Source organism: Chiloscyllium plagiosum, chromosome 7, assembly GCF_004010195.1.
Source record: "Chiloscyllium plagiosum isolate BGI_BamShark_2017 chromosome 7, ASM401019v2, whole genome shotgun sequence".
NCBI classification, from domain to species: domain Eukaryota; kingdom Metazoa; phylum Chordata; class Chondrichthyes; order Orectolobiformes; family Hemiscylliidae; genus Chiloscyllium; species Chiloscyllium plagiosum.
In genome coordinates this window covers 78,794,166-78,810,801 of record NC_057716.1, presented here as the reverse complement: position 1 = coordinate 78,810,801, position 16,636 = coordinate 78,794,166, and the positions used below count along the sequence as shown (strand labels likewise).

At 37.1% G+C, this 16,636-nt stretch overlaps 1 protein-coding gene across 1 annotated transcript in view; it reads left to right on the top strand.

Moving 5' to 3' along the window:
• Positions 1-16,636, top strand: part of LOC122551725 (low-density lipoprotein receptor-related protein 1-like) — a 1,892,490-nt gene that overhangs the window by 690,238 nt on the left and 1,185,616 nt on the right. The window lies entirely within an intron of this gene.

The following is a 16,636-nucleotide window of genomic DNA, read 5'->3' as shown; positions in this document are numbered from 1 at the left end:
TACATAAATAGGAATGGTTTAGAGGGATATGGGGCAAATGCAGGAAAGTGGGTCCAGTTTAGTTTGAGAAACTTAGTCAATGTGGACATGTTAGACTGAAGGGTCTGTTTCCATACAGAATGACTCTATGACAAAAAATTGAAATGCTTACCTTCCTCGGTAGCGTTCAACTTCATGTATAATTTGTAAACATTTGAAAAAGAGTACATTCCACTGTATATCGGCTGAGAAAAAACTCATTTGAGGTGACTCCCGGAGTGAAGTTGAGTTCAAGGCAGTAGCACACAGCAGCTATTGGCAATTTCACAACTTGTTTTGTATTCCTCACTATTTCATTTAATGTTGACTTCAATTAAAATAAAATCTGTGGTGTGTAAAACAACACTGATGATTCATGATCTTATTTGAACAGACAAAGTTCAACTTCAGACTCTTTTGTTTAATGATACAAAATGTTTTGCATTTTTCTCTGAAAAATAAGTTCAGTTCTCCCCGCGTAAATTGTTTTGCAATCCATGCCTCTTGTATTAGGCTGATTAATGTCGCATTCTCTACTGATTTCAATCAAGTACAGAGATGAGATCAGAAATTAAATGGTATATTAATGAGTACCTGAGATTTAGTAGGCAATTCATGATGCCTTTATAAAGCATGGTGGACATATCTGCAAGTAATTTACTTGTTATGGACTATTATATAACTCTCATTAAGACAATGTTGAATGTTCTTGGTTCAAGTTCAGGCATGAATGCTCAGTGCTACATCAAGTACTGAAATTACAATATTTCATTTCAATACTGCATTACAATACTGAAATTACAATACTGCATTACAATATTGACATTACAATACTGACATTACAATACTGACATTACAATACTGCATTACATTACTGCAGATCCTTAATGTAAGACTGAAAATCAAGATAACTTCTGAGGGTCACCAGCCATCCTTTGTGGATTAAGAAATGATCTTATCTCAAGAGAGAAGAAAGAAGACATCATTTCTGATGTATTTTGTTCGTCTGACCCAAGTGCAATATGCTGGTTTGCCTTTCAAATACAAAGGTCATTGGCTAAAACTACAGGGGTTCGAAACCACAATCCAGATGGTTTATTAGATAGGACAGCACTTTATTTGACCAGAGAGTCAACAGTTCATGGGAAATCTCATAATAAGACAGCTCTTCTGCTCCTTGCTAAAAAAAATGTTATTGTAAGTCATACTAGCTTTTAAGAGAACATGAGTGACATCAAATTTTAAGTAAAGCCATGAGACTGCTGCAGTCAACAAAGCAGCCAAAGTTTCTGTTGGCTACATACTTGAGAGAAAGGAATGTTCTCTCAGCTAAATGTTCCAGCTGAATGTTCACCTCAAAATCCAGATTGAGGCAAATCTGTACTACCCCACAAGAAGGAAAACAAAAATTACAAGAACCATCAAAGTTGTTGGGAAAATTGTGATTTTTCAAGAACTTCACTCCAGCCAAAGCATCAACTAAACTAAGGAACATCAAGCTTGCTCCAAAATAGTGGCTGAGTTATATTTAATTCTTATAATTACCATTTCAAGATAATTTCATCTAATGTTTTGAGTGCATGGTAGCGTGAGAGTCAAGTGAATAGGATTTTCATTAATCTCCATAACAAGTATGTGAGAAATACAATAACCTACTCCATTTTGAAATACTCAAGAGTTTGCAGCCGTATCGTTAAAATCACCCATATTGACATATCCACATACTGATATTGAGCTCATATTCATCTCAGGCAAATAAAATTAAACGATTGAAATCTGGCACTGACATCAAACATGCCTTTGGTGACTTCAGTTGTCACTTTGGTATATAAGGTGAAATGAGATTTTCAATTAATTTATAGCATGAAGATACATCTGAAATGCCAAGCAGTGTTGCTGCCTTCCACAGTAAATCTCAGTTTTACTTTATGATATTTTGGATTATATCAAAGCCTTACAAGACTTTTCAAAGGCTTGCTGGTTCTGCACGTAATAGACATTAGGAGAGTATCTATTATGGAAGTGGAAGATGGAAGTGACAAGGGCATTGGAAAATGGCATGAAAAATATTGGGACATAGAAATGTTATGAATGGTATCAGGGGATAGGTGATATGGCATCATAGAGGAGATGTGGGGAGTTGACTTATGAAGATAATAGAAGGTTTGGATAATGGAAGGAAATAAATTTTAATAGACTATGACCTGAGGGACACAAACAAATGTACTGAAAACTACTTGAGTATTGGTATTGCAAGTAGCAGTGCTTGAAATTTTGGATTTTGGGGACTTTTCTGCTGAACTGACATCCCAGTAAATGGAACGAGCATTCTGGACTGCTGGTCCTCTGTAATGATTGGAACCAGCTAGGTCTTGTTGACTTCGAGATCCTTGATTAGTGTTGTTAACCTGGGACAATCCAGAAAGCCTCGGCTGACCAATAAAACCAGGAGATTCAGCATCTCCACAGTTCAAGGGACTGGCTCTGAGTGAGCTGATCACAGCCAGTGTATTGTACACAAGCAAATAGAAGGTGACTTGGTGATGGGATACCAGTTATTTCTCCCTCCATTTGCCTGTTTTTCTTGCTGCCTTGTGACTACTTCTGGAGGCAATAAGGCCCAAGTCTATGCTACACCCACCTCCAGAGAATGAAAATGAGTTAACGGAAATCAGTTCACAGATTCAGAAATTTTCATGACCCATGATATCATCTCCTTCTCCAAAATCCAGCCAATTTTCTGTTAATACTTCATGTAATGCTGGAATGTTGCAAGAGTTCAGACTTGCATAGACTAAGTTATGACAATAGCAAAGTATGGCATCATACAATTTTAGAAGTAATTTTATTGAACTAGATTCAAATAGTTATACATAACATACTAATAGCTGGTGAACAGGCAAATAACATTAGTTGGCTCCACCAGTGAAAGAATAAATTTACAAATAGATTTATTTCAATTCAGTTGTGCCTTGATGTTGTAAATAATTGATAAAACTTAATTCTCCTAATCCAGTTCCACCTTTTTAAATCCAGCACCACTGAACTTTTTCATTCATTTCCTAGTCTTAACTTAAATCAAAGGTTGACATCCACCTGAATTGTACCCACAATGTTCATCTTTGTCCCTTACTTATTTTACTTTAACACATTTACAAAACACTTCTCTGCTTTAACTCAGCCAAGAGTCGAAAAGCCATCACATTCCCTGAAGTGATACCCTAACTCTGCCCAGCTCATTCCTTTTAGACCTTGTTCATAGCTGGGTCACTGATCAGGTACCCACACAGAAAGATCTAATTCACAACATGTTGGCCTATGTCTGTCTGTAGAATAAAGAACTAAGTCAAAATACATATTTCTACATGCTCAAAAAAACATGTTCAGAACACGAGGCTTTCAAGAATTTATTGCTCTCTGCAACAATCTCCCAAGTTTTTATAAATTGTTTCAAAATGTCACTTTTACAAGAGTCCCAAAACCACAGGGTGTTAAGAGTCAAACAGGTATATCCTTCACCTTGCTCTACACTCCTCTGATCACAATGAAATCAGAAAAAGTTTCAAATTTGCGTTAGGGATATCATCCTGTTCTTGTTTTGGGTAATCATAGGTATTGTGACATGTTGTACAACCCTTATAATTACTAGCATCTTCATCATTTATTTTTTTTCTGCCATAAGAATGCATGCTTGTTTGCTCAGATGAATTGTGAATTATCATTTTTACTGACGTAACCAAAGCAATCAGTCTGGCAAATTCAATGAAAATCTGACTTAATCTCATTGTGCCACATGTATATTTTTAAAGCATAACCGACATAATTATGCTCATTAAATAAAACCAAAAATGGATCAGTTACATTGTCATTTTAGATTAGATTCCCTACAGTATGGAAACAGGCCCTTCGGCCCAACAAGTCCACACCGACCCTCCCAGACCCATTTCCCATATTTCTTGCTGACTAATGCACCTAAAACAATGGGCAATTTAGCATGGCCAATTCTCCTGACCTGCACATCTTTTACTCATCAAAAGTCTCTATGTGCACAATTTACTTTTAAAAATAATGTACAATTGTCCACTTACTGTTGATTTCCCACGCTGAAATAAAACTGACTGGTCTGTACTTGCTGGGTTTATTTTTATGGCCTATATTTGAACCAAGTAACATTTGCAATTTTCCAGTCCTCTGGCACTTCCCTTGAATCTAATGAGAACTTGGACTAATGTGACTCGTGCCTCCACAACTTTTCTTTACATCCTCATATGTTTTCTATCCACTCCTGGTGACTTATTAACTTTAAGTACAAATGGTGTTTTATCAATGACCCAACCACTTAGTAAGGAGAGTTCAACTATGAAGCATCATTGTCCTTTATTTTGTTGTTAATTAAAAATAGACTGAGAGTCATAAGTTTTCTTTCATTTCACCAGTACAAGATACTTTTCACACAATAGTACAAAACAATGCATATACTAAGCTTGCACGCACAATAAGGATATATTTCCCCACGAGACAAGTAAAATATCTCTGACTGATCTTGTGTGCATCATCAAATGATCCTGCAAAGCTTGTCTTTGTGGCTTGGTGTTTAAAAGCCTGACTGCGAATGTTTCCATCTCAATATCCTAGAATCCCAAACTTCCCAATAGGGACATCAGGCTGACAAGCAGGAGTCAGCACTCCAGTCTGCTCTGCCACTCAGCTATGCTATGCTTGTCTGATTCTTATCTCAACTTGATTTTCCTGTCTGCACCCCACTCTCCATCCAAATAGCTCTAGACTATCTTGACTATCAAAAGTCAATTTAACTCAGTTATTAATAAATTCAATTACCCAGCCTCCATTTTTCAGGGGAACAGAATTTCACAGATTCTCAACCTTCTGAGAGAAAACAAATGTTTTTCCTTTTTAAACATTTTAGGAAATCAACTTCTTATCTTATCTGCATTTCAGCCACTGTTGTCTGAATTGCTTTTAAAGATAAAATTATGGAAAACATTCATTTTTTTCAAACACATGTCTACTTACTTAAACATTGCACATACTTCATAACAGTTTCTACATAGAACCTGCTTTGCAATTTTCTCTTGAATAGCTCATTGCACATGGTGTGAGGTAAATATTATTGCACAAGCAAAATCAACATATGGAATATTATTAAGTGAGATGCTGTCTTCTACTGTGGCATTAACACTCAAAAGCTCTTGTCTTCACTGATCATCTTCTTTCCTTATGTAGAGCAGTGATTCATCTATATGAAGGTCATTTAAATTTCTTTGTTCTATTAAATTCATTGGTGGGTATTGAGGGGTGAGAGAATGGCAAAAGCCTTTGGTGTCTGACACTGAACTACAGTGCTGAACTCCATCAGAAAAGTGCATAAAAATTTGGAAGGTCCCCAGAAATATTTGTTACACCAATATCAGATGATGTGCAATCTTGCTGTGCCCACATTTTTGGCCTTAGGTACATTCCAACATTGTCCGTGTGTACAACTAGAGATTTTAGAAGTCTAAAACTAAAAGGTTTTCTTTACAGCATAACAGACATAATTGTACACATTAAATAAAACCAAAAGTGGATCAGTTACATTGCCATTTTACTCATCAAAAATCTCTATGGACACAATTTACTTTTAAAAATAATTTATACTTGTCCACTTACTGTTGATTTCTCATGCTGAGATAAAACTGATTGGTTTGCACTTGCTAGTCTTCATGTAAAACTAGAAGTCACTCGACCTCAGGTGATAGTTCAATAGGTTTATTTGAAATTACAAGCTTACAGAGCGCTACACCTTTGGAAAGTCAAATGAGCTTCACCTGATGAAGGAGCAGTGCTTCAAAAGCTGATTCAAATAAACCTATTGGATTATAATCTAGTACTGTGTGACTTCTGACTTTAGAGTGTGGAGCTGGAAAGTGTGGCGGTACGGTGGCACAGTGGTTAGCACTGCTGCCTCACAGCATCAGGGTCCCAGGGTCAATTCCAACCTCAGACAACTGTCTGTGTGGAGTTTGCACATTCTTCCCGTGTCTGCCTAGGTTTCCTCCGGGTGCTCCGGTTTCCTCCCACAGTCCAAAGATGTGCGGGTCAGGTGAATTGGCCATGCTAGATTGCCCATAGAGTTAGGTGCATTAGTCACAGGGAAATGGGTGTGGGTGGGCTACTCTTTGGAGGGTTGGTGTGGACTGGTTGGGCCGAAGGGCCTGTTTACACACTGTAGGGAATCTAATCTAAAAAAACACAGCAGGTCAGGCAGCATCCGAGGAGCTGGACTGTGCTTTTCCAGCACCACACTCACGACTCTGATCTCCAGCATCTGCAATCCTCAGTTTCTCCTGACTTCTGACTTTGACTGCCTCAGTGCAACATTGGCATCTTGAAGTTGGAATATTTAAATTATTTACTATTGCTTTGATAGAGCTGTGCAAATGAATGATGGAAGCTCTAGACAGGTGCTGTATCTGAAGTGGTGTAAAGTTGCTGGTGTGCTTTTCCAATATATCAAAGCATTTCAGAAATTTCTGGGCCTCATTGCTAAAAAGTACAAACAATTTCTTCAAACAAAAATGTTTAAAATACTTGAAATAGGATTTCTGAAGAGTTGTTGTATTGAACACAATTCTATTTCTCAGGCACTGCAGATGCCACCTGACCTTTTGAGTATTTTCAGCATATCAGTATATTACTTTTACTCAACAAATGCTTCACTGTCTGTTATTTTCATTTTATTGTTATGTGTACACAAGTGCAAATTTACATAAGTACAGTGAAAAATGTATAATGTCACCATGCAAGGCACCATCTTAGGTACAAGTATCTTGGGACAGAATCTTAAGAACAAGGTAGAAAGAAAAATCAAACTTAAAAGTTAAACATTACAGTGATTACAGTGAAGTGACACCTTCTAAATATTAATAGAAGCTAAAGAAATAAAGCTGATAGTTCAAACATTATAGTCTTTGTCAAGTATTTAGCCAAGGTGGGACTGCACTACAAGGAATCACCTTGAAATGGAAATCCATGCTGAGGCCACAAGAGTCCACCACGCCAGGCTGAGAGTCCGCCACACCAGGCAGAGAATCTGCCACGCTGGGCCAAGAATCCACCACACTGGGCCAAGAGGTTGCCATACCAGGGTGGACGGTCACTCCACTAAGCTGAAAGGTCACTCGGCCAAGCTGGGAGGCCACCACTCCAGGCCCAGAGATGTGTAAAGTGCTTTGGAAGATCCTATTGTCTTAAAATTATGGTGCAAAATTATAAATGGCAATAATGCATCAAAATTAAACAGATTTGTAAATTCATTTTATCTCCACACACAAAAAAATACAATAGTTGGATTGGAGTCTGTTTGATAAAACTTATAATACAGACATAGGTCTGAAATGAGTAGTAAAAACCTGGTGCTTGCTTATAATACACGATCAGGGTAGAAATGGTGCTTTTCATCATAACCACAAATATCATGATCCCTGAGGTTCGATCCACTTGGATTTGTAAATAAATAACAATACCTCTTTGCTGGAGCTTAGATAAATCAGCTCATATTGTACCACACTGATATTAACTCATTCATTATTTTGTTACTGAAAGAATACGTTTGTCTGTAATAAGACAAGCATCTGCATTGTCTCCTTTTGTGTACAGAACTAAGTTAAATCTTTGGTAGGGTCTGCCAGAAGGTAACTTAAACATGCTGTTAAGATAAGTCATCAACAAGATTTACATGTCTAAGTTGCTACATTACCTGCCCAAGTTAATTGTGAATGGTCCCTTTTGATTTGTCCCATGATATTGAATGTGAAGAATTAAAATTGGCTGTCTGTTACAGCGCCGTCTAATTAAAGGCTGTAATGTCATTGGCTCTAGATGCAAGGAAATAGAAGACAACAGTTGAATTCTAAGACTGAATTTAAATGAAGAGAAGTGCAATTGATATTGCTATTGATTAATTGTTTTCCCCTGTCACCCATTCCTTTCTAATGTTTCTGACTCTCTCTACCCAATTGCTTCAAATTCCCATTTTCTTCAATCTGTGCATCAATGCCTTGCATGTGTCCCTGGATATTAGCTGCCACCACACAGCTGAAATTTCTGATATTACATATCATATCTTTCATCATTCTTTTATAGCTCTTTCACCTTGACTATCCTTTCCTGCTTGTTTCATGCCCTTCTAATTTAACCCCCTAGAGCTACATGAATTTATCTGTCGATGCTGCTAGCTCCCGGTTTTAATCTTAGAAAATAGATATTTATGGAACAGTACTAAATGGTGAAACTATTCTACTTCCCTGAATGGTGTAAAATTATTCTATTACAACACAGGGGTAAGATAACAGAATGGAAAGATATATAACAGGTACACTTTAATGCAGATCAAACTGACAGAATGTATTTTGGAAGGAAAAGCAAAAAACTTGAAACAGGTGTATTCAAAGGACAGGTGCTGAAGGTGATGACTAACATTGTAGACCTGAACGTTCAAAAATGGAATGTCTTGACAAAGAGGACAATCAAAATATGTGTCTTTAATATTATGGTATAAAATTGTGAGTGAAAAATAGGTACCGCCGTTCAACACATTAGTTAGGTCTCAAGCACTATTTGTTGTTTTGAGTCCCCATTGTTTAAGATAAATCTTGAAAATCAAGGACAGAATATAATATAAGTTCACCAAAATAATGTTAGTGCTGGGAAACTATAATTATATAATGATAAAGTGAAAATAGAAAAAGCTTTGAGGTTGAGAGGTAAGTATCAAGATTCATTGATTTAATAGCCATTGGGTGTAGTTATAGAAATGAGAAGTGTATTTATCCAAATAGTTCTCGGAGGTTGGATTGATTTTCAATGAAGAAATATTATCCTCAGTGGTTAAGAATAGGTGATGGGGTCATCAATGTACAGTTAACTCTGAATGCGCACAGAAATTAGGGAAAACTATTGTTATGCTGTGAATTGTTGGAACTTTAGATGCCTCATGATATAGTAATTGACCCTGAGATCATTATATCTTTTGAAATTAAATAGATAAATATTTGAATTATGCAGAGTAGTGGGATTAGTTTTACTTTGGATTCTACAAACTATGGAACTAAGGAAGTCATGTAGTTCCTTCATCGTGGATCTGTGCCATTCAATCAATTGTGTCTGGTCTATGACCTAACTCTGTACGCCTGCTTTTGCCCCATAATTCTCAGTTGTTTTTATTAAATAAATTTATTTTCTATCTCAGATTAAAATTATGAATTGACATAACTGCTTGCAGAAGAGAATTTTAAAATACTGTTATGATCCCAGCTGATGTTAATACTGGACAAGTCAGACCTCTGAACAAAACTGGTTTAGTCGATACTGAATTTGTTTACTTTTAAAGTGGAGGTCAGTAACTGGACACATTGAGAAGAGTCCACCAGTGTACTTTTCGCATTCAGAATAAATGTTTACTAAACAAAAATAAAACATGACCTTGACTATACCAGAAGAATTCCATTCCAAGCTTTACAAAAAGATTCATATTCACACTATTCCTTTTATCTTAGTACTACAAAAGCCCCAATGAAGAGTTACCACAATCTCTACATTAAGGGTTCTTGCACAGTTTGGTATTGGTATACTCAGTTTCCTTCAAATGAATTTCTGATCAAGATGCTTTTCACTTTCACTGGTATCTGCCCCTGAGATAACAAAAATTAACTGTAAACAAAGCTCTTTATTATTTTTAACTTCAGAGCTCTTTAAAATTAGATGCTAGCACAGTGCCTCAGCGATTAGCACTGTTGCCTCACAGTGCCAGGGACCTGGGTTCGATTCCAATCTTTGATGACTGTCTATGTGGATTTTGCACATTCTCCCCGTGTCTGTGTGGATTTCCTCTGTTTTGCTCCCACAGTCTAAAGATGTGCAGTCCAGGTGGATTGGCCATGCTAAATCGGGTATGCAGGATAGCTGCATTAGCAATGGGAAAAGCAGGGTTACAGGAATAGAGTCAGGGTCTGGGTCTGGATGGATGCTGTTCTGAAGATCGGTGCAGACCCAATGGGCTGAATGGCATCTTTCAGCACTGTAGCAATGCTATGACTCAATTTTTCTTCATCACACATCTAAACTGTTTGCCTTTGAGATTTACCTGCCTCTTTGCACCAAGTGTCCCTGTTATTGGGCAGAAACACAGTTTTGAATTGTTTTTATAGCATGAACTGCTATACTTCATTTCTTCACTCCAAGCATCTTAAAGTATCATTGCAATTGCACACAAAGTAACAAGCCTCCAGACTTGCCATCACTAAGTCCATAAAAATACTTAGAAAAACGAAGCTAAGTCTTTTTCTCACTTCTTAATATGCAAAATACAAGATATAAATTTATATTAATGCTATTGTTTATATAAAATGATATAAACAATACTAATCTTTGTGTTTACAGGTCTTCCTGAATTGAAACCTTGCTTAAATAGACTAAGCTCTTTTATCCAAGGCTTTCCAACCAGTGTAAATAATTTCAATTCCATCCATGTATTTGTTTCCCCTAATACCTTGGACTGCCGATGCTGGAGAGTCAGAGTCAATAAAGTGTGATAACTAAAAAGGCACAGCAGATCAGGCAGCATCTGAGGAGCTAGAGAGTCGACATTTCAGGCATAACCCTTCATCAGGACTGGGGAAGGAGAAGGGAGTTGAGAATTAATGAAGGGGAGGGGGATGGGGCTAAGAAAAAGGTAGTTGGGATGGTGATAGATGGATTAAGGAAAGAGGGAACAGAGATAGGTCAGTGGGACGTATGGAGCGGAAAGGTGGTAAGGAAAATGCACAGCTAGGTAAGTGGCCCACTTCCGTCTCCCCAAGTCTGATGAAGGTTTATGCCCAAAATGTGAACTCTCTTGCTCTTTGGATGCTGCCTGACCTGCTGTGCCTTTTCCAGTGCCACACTTTATTGATTCCCTGAGTACTTTGAAAGTTTTACTTGAAGCATGCCTTAATTTTCTCACTTCCATGAAATGTAACCCTAATTGTGCAATCCCTCCTTGTAATTTAACATTTGAAGTTCAATTATTTGCTAAATCTGTTACATTTATCATTTACACTCTCCAATGCCACTACTGCATTTATTTAAACAAATGTTGTGTAATAAAGTGGAGATTGAACTCCCCCCTGATGATGTCGCCTAGCCAGGGGACGAAACGTTTGCAACAAAAACTTCCAGCTCGGCGAACAGAACCACAGCAATAAAAGGAGTGTGAGAAGTAACCCATTTTTTCCCAGCAACTTCTCGTGGTTAAATAAAAGAAATCCATGACATTCACTTTACAATCAGCAATTAACAATTTAATTATCTTACTCTAACAGTGAGAAAAACCAAACAAATCCCTTTTACTAACTATTCCTGAATAGCGCAATGTTCTAATGATATGCTGTTCCAATAAATACAAATATCACTCATGTAACAAAGAAATAGAAATAATTATCTTAAATTACACCAGGTTACGTATCTTCCGGAATGTTCTGTGCCTCCTCCATCATTCCTTTCACATTAGATGCCTCCTTTGTTCTTCTTCTGTCAGGAATGTCTGCCCAGTTTAGATTAGATTAGATTACTTACAGTGTGGAAACAGGCCCTTCATCCCAACAAGCCCACACTGACCCTCCGAAGAGCAACCTACCCAGACCCATTCCCCTACATTTACCCCTTCACCTAACACTACGGGCAATTTTTAGCATGGCCAATTCACCTAACCTGCACATTTTTGGACTGTGGGAGGAAACCGGAGCACCCGGAGGAAACCCACGCAGACAGGGGGAGAATATGCAAACTCCACACAAACACTTGCCCGAGGCGGGAATTGAACCCGGGTCTCTGGCGCTGTGAGTGTTGGTGCTGTTATTATTTAGATGGTGTTTTCTATAATACATAGATGATTGTGACAGCCGATTTCTCTCTCAAGAGCTGAGGGTTCTTAGCTCTAGCAAATGCAGTTAGCTCTGGGGCTTGATCCAACTACCCCCTTCTTTTATACCCATGATGGCGATATCAATATCTGACAATAAGATTGGTCCCACATTGTCAAAACCATCCGATTTAAATTGAATAGATTTTTGGTATCTAAAGGCCTGATTCAAATTGATTGGCTAAATTTTAAACCTGTTGTTTTGATTAAACACTGCTGCTTGACTTGCTAACTCTATAGCCTTTCGATACAAAATGTTTTTATTCAGGACTCTCTGTTCCTGCAAACTTTAAAGCTGCAGTTCATAGACATCCATTTTTATAGGATCTAAGCACAGAAAAAATAAACACCACCTTTTAAAAGGATCACAAAATGCTTTCCCCATTTTACAATTACACAATTTTATAATTTTACACACACCAACTTCTAACTTTCTGTCTCCCAATCTGCAATTACTTTACTCAACTTTGCAACACTTGATCAGAACTGCTCCATTAAAGGATTTGCACAAGGACACAACTCGAAGTGGCATCCTCCTGTCTTGATGATCATCTCTGGCATGCCTAAAAACTGAATGAAAGCAATTCGGACCAGTTTGAAATGTGTAATATACTGATATTTTATGTTTTGCTGTTTATTGTTTGGGTATATTTACTGATCCAATCCATCCATTGTAGAATTAAGCAAGAATGATTTTTATTCATGCATATGGTTTAGGCATTGCTGATGAAACTTGCATTTATTGCTCTCCCTACTACCCCTTGAATAGTTGGCGATGAGCCATCTTCTTTCTAAGTGCATGATTTTCTCAGTTAAGAGGGAAATTAAGGATTAATTTTGTGTTACTGGATTTATGTATCAGCCAGATCAGGAATAAGAGGAGCAGATTTGTTACCCTAAAGTACATTTGTGAGTGTTTATGACAATCTAGTAGCTTCATGGGCACTATAGCTGATTTCTTTTTATACCAGATGTACTTAATTCACTGAATTTAAATTCTATGCTGCCACAACCTCTGTCTATGGATTGCAAGCCTAAACGTCAGGATTGCTGTTCCATAATATAGCCACAGTGCCACTCTTTCAAATGAACGAACAATACCTTATCTCCAACATACAGTCCTTTTAAATACAAATATTCTGGAATGTAACATCTTAATATTTTCCCTGATATTTGACAGGCCAGAATATGACTGTGTAAAAAAGCTTGATTTTTTTTCATTTTGCTTGAATATCTTGATTTTAATTTTATTACTTAGAGCTGCCTAATTTTATATTTTTTCCTCAAGAGGCTATTGTCCTAGATAATAGGCTTACGCATGCACAGTACACAAGCAGTGACTATTAAATATAGATGATGCTTACACAGATCTGTTTCCTCCAGTTTAAATTTTAAGTATTCTCTTGCACTCCGGTTTTGTAAGAAAAAAAGCTAGACTTCTAGAACGACTTCAGCTACAAATTTGGACAATCTTCCAAATCTCAAATAAAATGTCACAAGCTTTAAATATTTGGCACACTTGCCTTTATTGGTCAGTGCATGGAGTATAGGATTTAGGAGGTTATATTGTGGCTGTACAGGACATAGTCAGACCACATTTGGACTATTGCATTCAGTTCTGGTCTCCCTGCTACAGAAAAGATGTTGTGAAACTTGGAAGTGTTCAGAAAAGATTTGCATGGAAACTGCTAGGGTTGGAATGTTTGATCCACAAGGAGAGGCTGAATACGCTGAGCTATTTTCCCTTGGAGCACTGGAGACTAAGAGGTGACCTTAAAGAGTTTATAAAATCATGAGGGGCATTAGATAGGGTGAATAGTCGAGGTCATTTCGCTAGGGTAGGGGAGTCTAAAAGTAGAGGGTATAATTTAAGAGGGGCAATTTGTTCATGAGTTGCCAGAGGAAGTGGTGGAGCCTGGTACAATTGTAACATTTAAAAGGCATCTAGATGGGTATATGAATAGGAAGGGCTCACAGGGATATGGGCCAAATGATGGCAAATAGAACTAGATTAATTTAGGATATCTGATCGGCATGGATGAGTTGGACCAAAAGGTTGGTTTCCATGCTGTACATCCCTATGACTCAATGACTCTGTTGAAGTACAATATAATTGCATGCTCATTTAGATTGCAAACATATTTTACAATATTTCGATAATTGATGTTTTGTCATATATGTTTTTAAGTCCATTAAAAAAAACGAACAAACATGTTTTCAGTGAGAGAGTTAGGAAGTTTGAAATTGGCCTTAAAAAGTGACTTTATAAAATCATGAAATACCAAAAAAACATATAATTCAATTTTTCATTACATTCATTGAGTTTGTTTGTTTTTAGCAATATTTTATAGGTGCGAGGTCGGGGGTCTACTTGCTCATTTCACTGAATTGCTAGTCCATCATCTGAAGTGGTTGATAGGTTCAGTTCCTGCACCGGCTGAGGTTACCATAAAGGACTCTCTTCTCAACCTCTTCCTTCACCTGAGGCGTGGTGACCCTCAGATTAAACCACCACCCCTCATCTCTCTCTCTCTAGTGAGAGACCAGCCTATTTATTAGATTATGCCAACTTTATGTTTCATAGGTTATGTAATTAAGTTTATTATTCATACTCCCTCGTTACTGCTGTTTTCTGATTCGAGGCTGATCCACTGAATATGAGTAATATTGCCCAGATGATTCAGTCTTGAAATGTTAAGGAGATGGAAGTCTGCTTCTTCACTGACCTCAAAAGTGAATAAGTTATTTTTTTTAACAAAATCTTCATCCAGCAGTGTGCCATATACTTTTCTGCAGCACCCTGATAGCTTTTGAGTCTTAATGTCACACTCATTCACATTCATTTTCAGAAATTCAGGAAGAAAAACTGCTGGTTTCCATATCAAAATAAAAGAAAGAATGATTTACATTTGTGTAGCTCTTTCATCATCTCAGGATATCCCACTGTAATAATGTAGTAGTACTGTAATAGTTCAGTATTCTGGAAGCTAATGGAATAGACCAGAGGGAGAATCATAACAATGCGGTGTGAGAGAATTTACTGAGCTCTACAAGAGTAATTGTACTCTGTGAAATGTTCAAGGAACAAATGGATGATCTCTTCAATGTTATGTTAGGATTTTGTGACAGTTGCACAAGGTCTCATCTCCAAAGAAATGGAAATTTCTATGTGCGCACCGAATTTATGCTCCATCCAGTCTATAGTATTTTCCGTACGGTAAATGGTATACAGAGGTAGTTTAGTGATTGGTAATTTTGCTACTGCCTGGTATTTGTTTGGAGAGGATGAAGAAGTCACATTTCTGCTATTGTAGAAGCAATTGCAATTTGCATAGTGTTGGCTAATTAGCCTGGATTTCAGAGAGTGATTGAACATCATAATTCTGCTTAGATCTCAGATACTTTCATTAATTTTTGGTCTATTTACTTCAATCTGATTTAACTTTGAAAATTCAAAAGGATGAAGGCAAATTCAGTTCTCCTTGCCCTTTCAAAAGATTTCATTGTTCAAATTAACATTGTGTATACGATACAAAAGAGAACAAAGGAGGCTTTCCAGCCCTTCATAAATTTGAATGCTCAGTAATCTACTTGGATAATGGACTCTTGTAGATGAATACCAACAGCAATAGAAACTTTAATTTATCTCGTGTCCTTCACATGGGAAAGTATCTTGAGGCACTTTATAAAAGTGTAATCAGTTAAAATTGAAACACAGCAATGCGGGAAAGATGTTATTGGGAGAGGTGTACAAATGAGGGAATTTGATTGACAGCATCACTAACTAACAGCATAACCTGAATCAAAGATACACAAGAAAGAAGTGAAATCAGCAAACGATACAAGAAACAAAACTGTGAAGGCACAAGCATGATTGCCATTTATTGATAATTCATGTGCACAGCGAAATCATGTATACATTGTGTTATGTAATTTTGAAGGAACAGATCATTAAGGGCCTAGTGGTATTGTTGCTATGTTATTAATCCAGACATCCAGGTCATCTTATGGGGATCTGCATTCCAATCCTGCTAATGGTGGAGAGTGGAATTTTAATTCAGTGAAAAAAATAGGAACTAAGATTGAATTAAGATCACCATAAAACCATTGTCAATTGTTAGAAAAAGTCATCTGGTTCACTAATATCCTTTCTGCCATCCTTACTTGGTCTGGCTTACATGCGACTCCAGACCCACAATGTGGTTGACTGTTAACTGCCCTCTTGGCAGCTGCTTTACCTCTGTCAACTGAATGAGTAATCATCCACATTATGGTTTTGGTGAAATTTGCATGTTGTAATTTCAATAAAGTTTAGTTTTATTTATTTCAATTCAACTTAACAATTAGAGCCATCCCTGATTTATAAAATTGTTCAAGGATATATAATATGCTTTGGGAAAAAGTATCTCTCCTTTTAAAATTAAAATAAGTGACATGCATTAAGGTACTAAATGCAAATTGTCTTGAGACCATAGAATAATAAACAGAGTTAAAGTCAAATCTAGCTGTTTTAAAGATGCAGAGTTCGAAATTATCAGGCTCTGTCATAGCTCATTACATTTTTATGTTCATTCTTTCCATGTTATTTTACTGATGATATTGCATTGATGCAAGGAAAGTGCAGCTCCTCAGCACTACACCAGCAAAAATCTCGAAAAC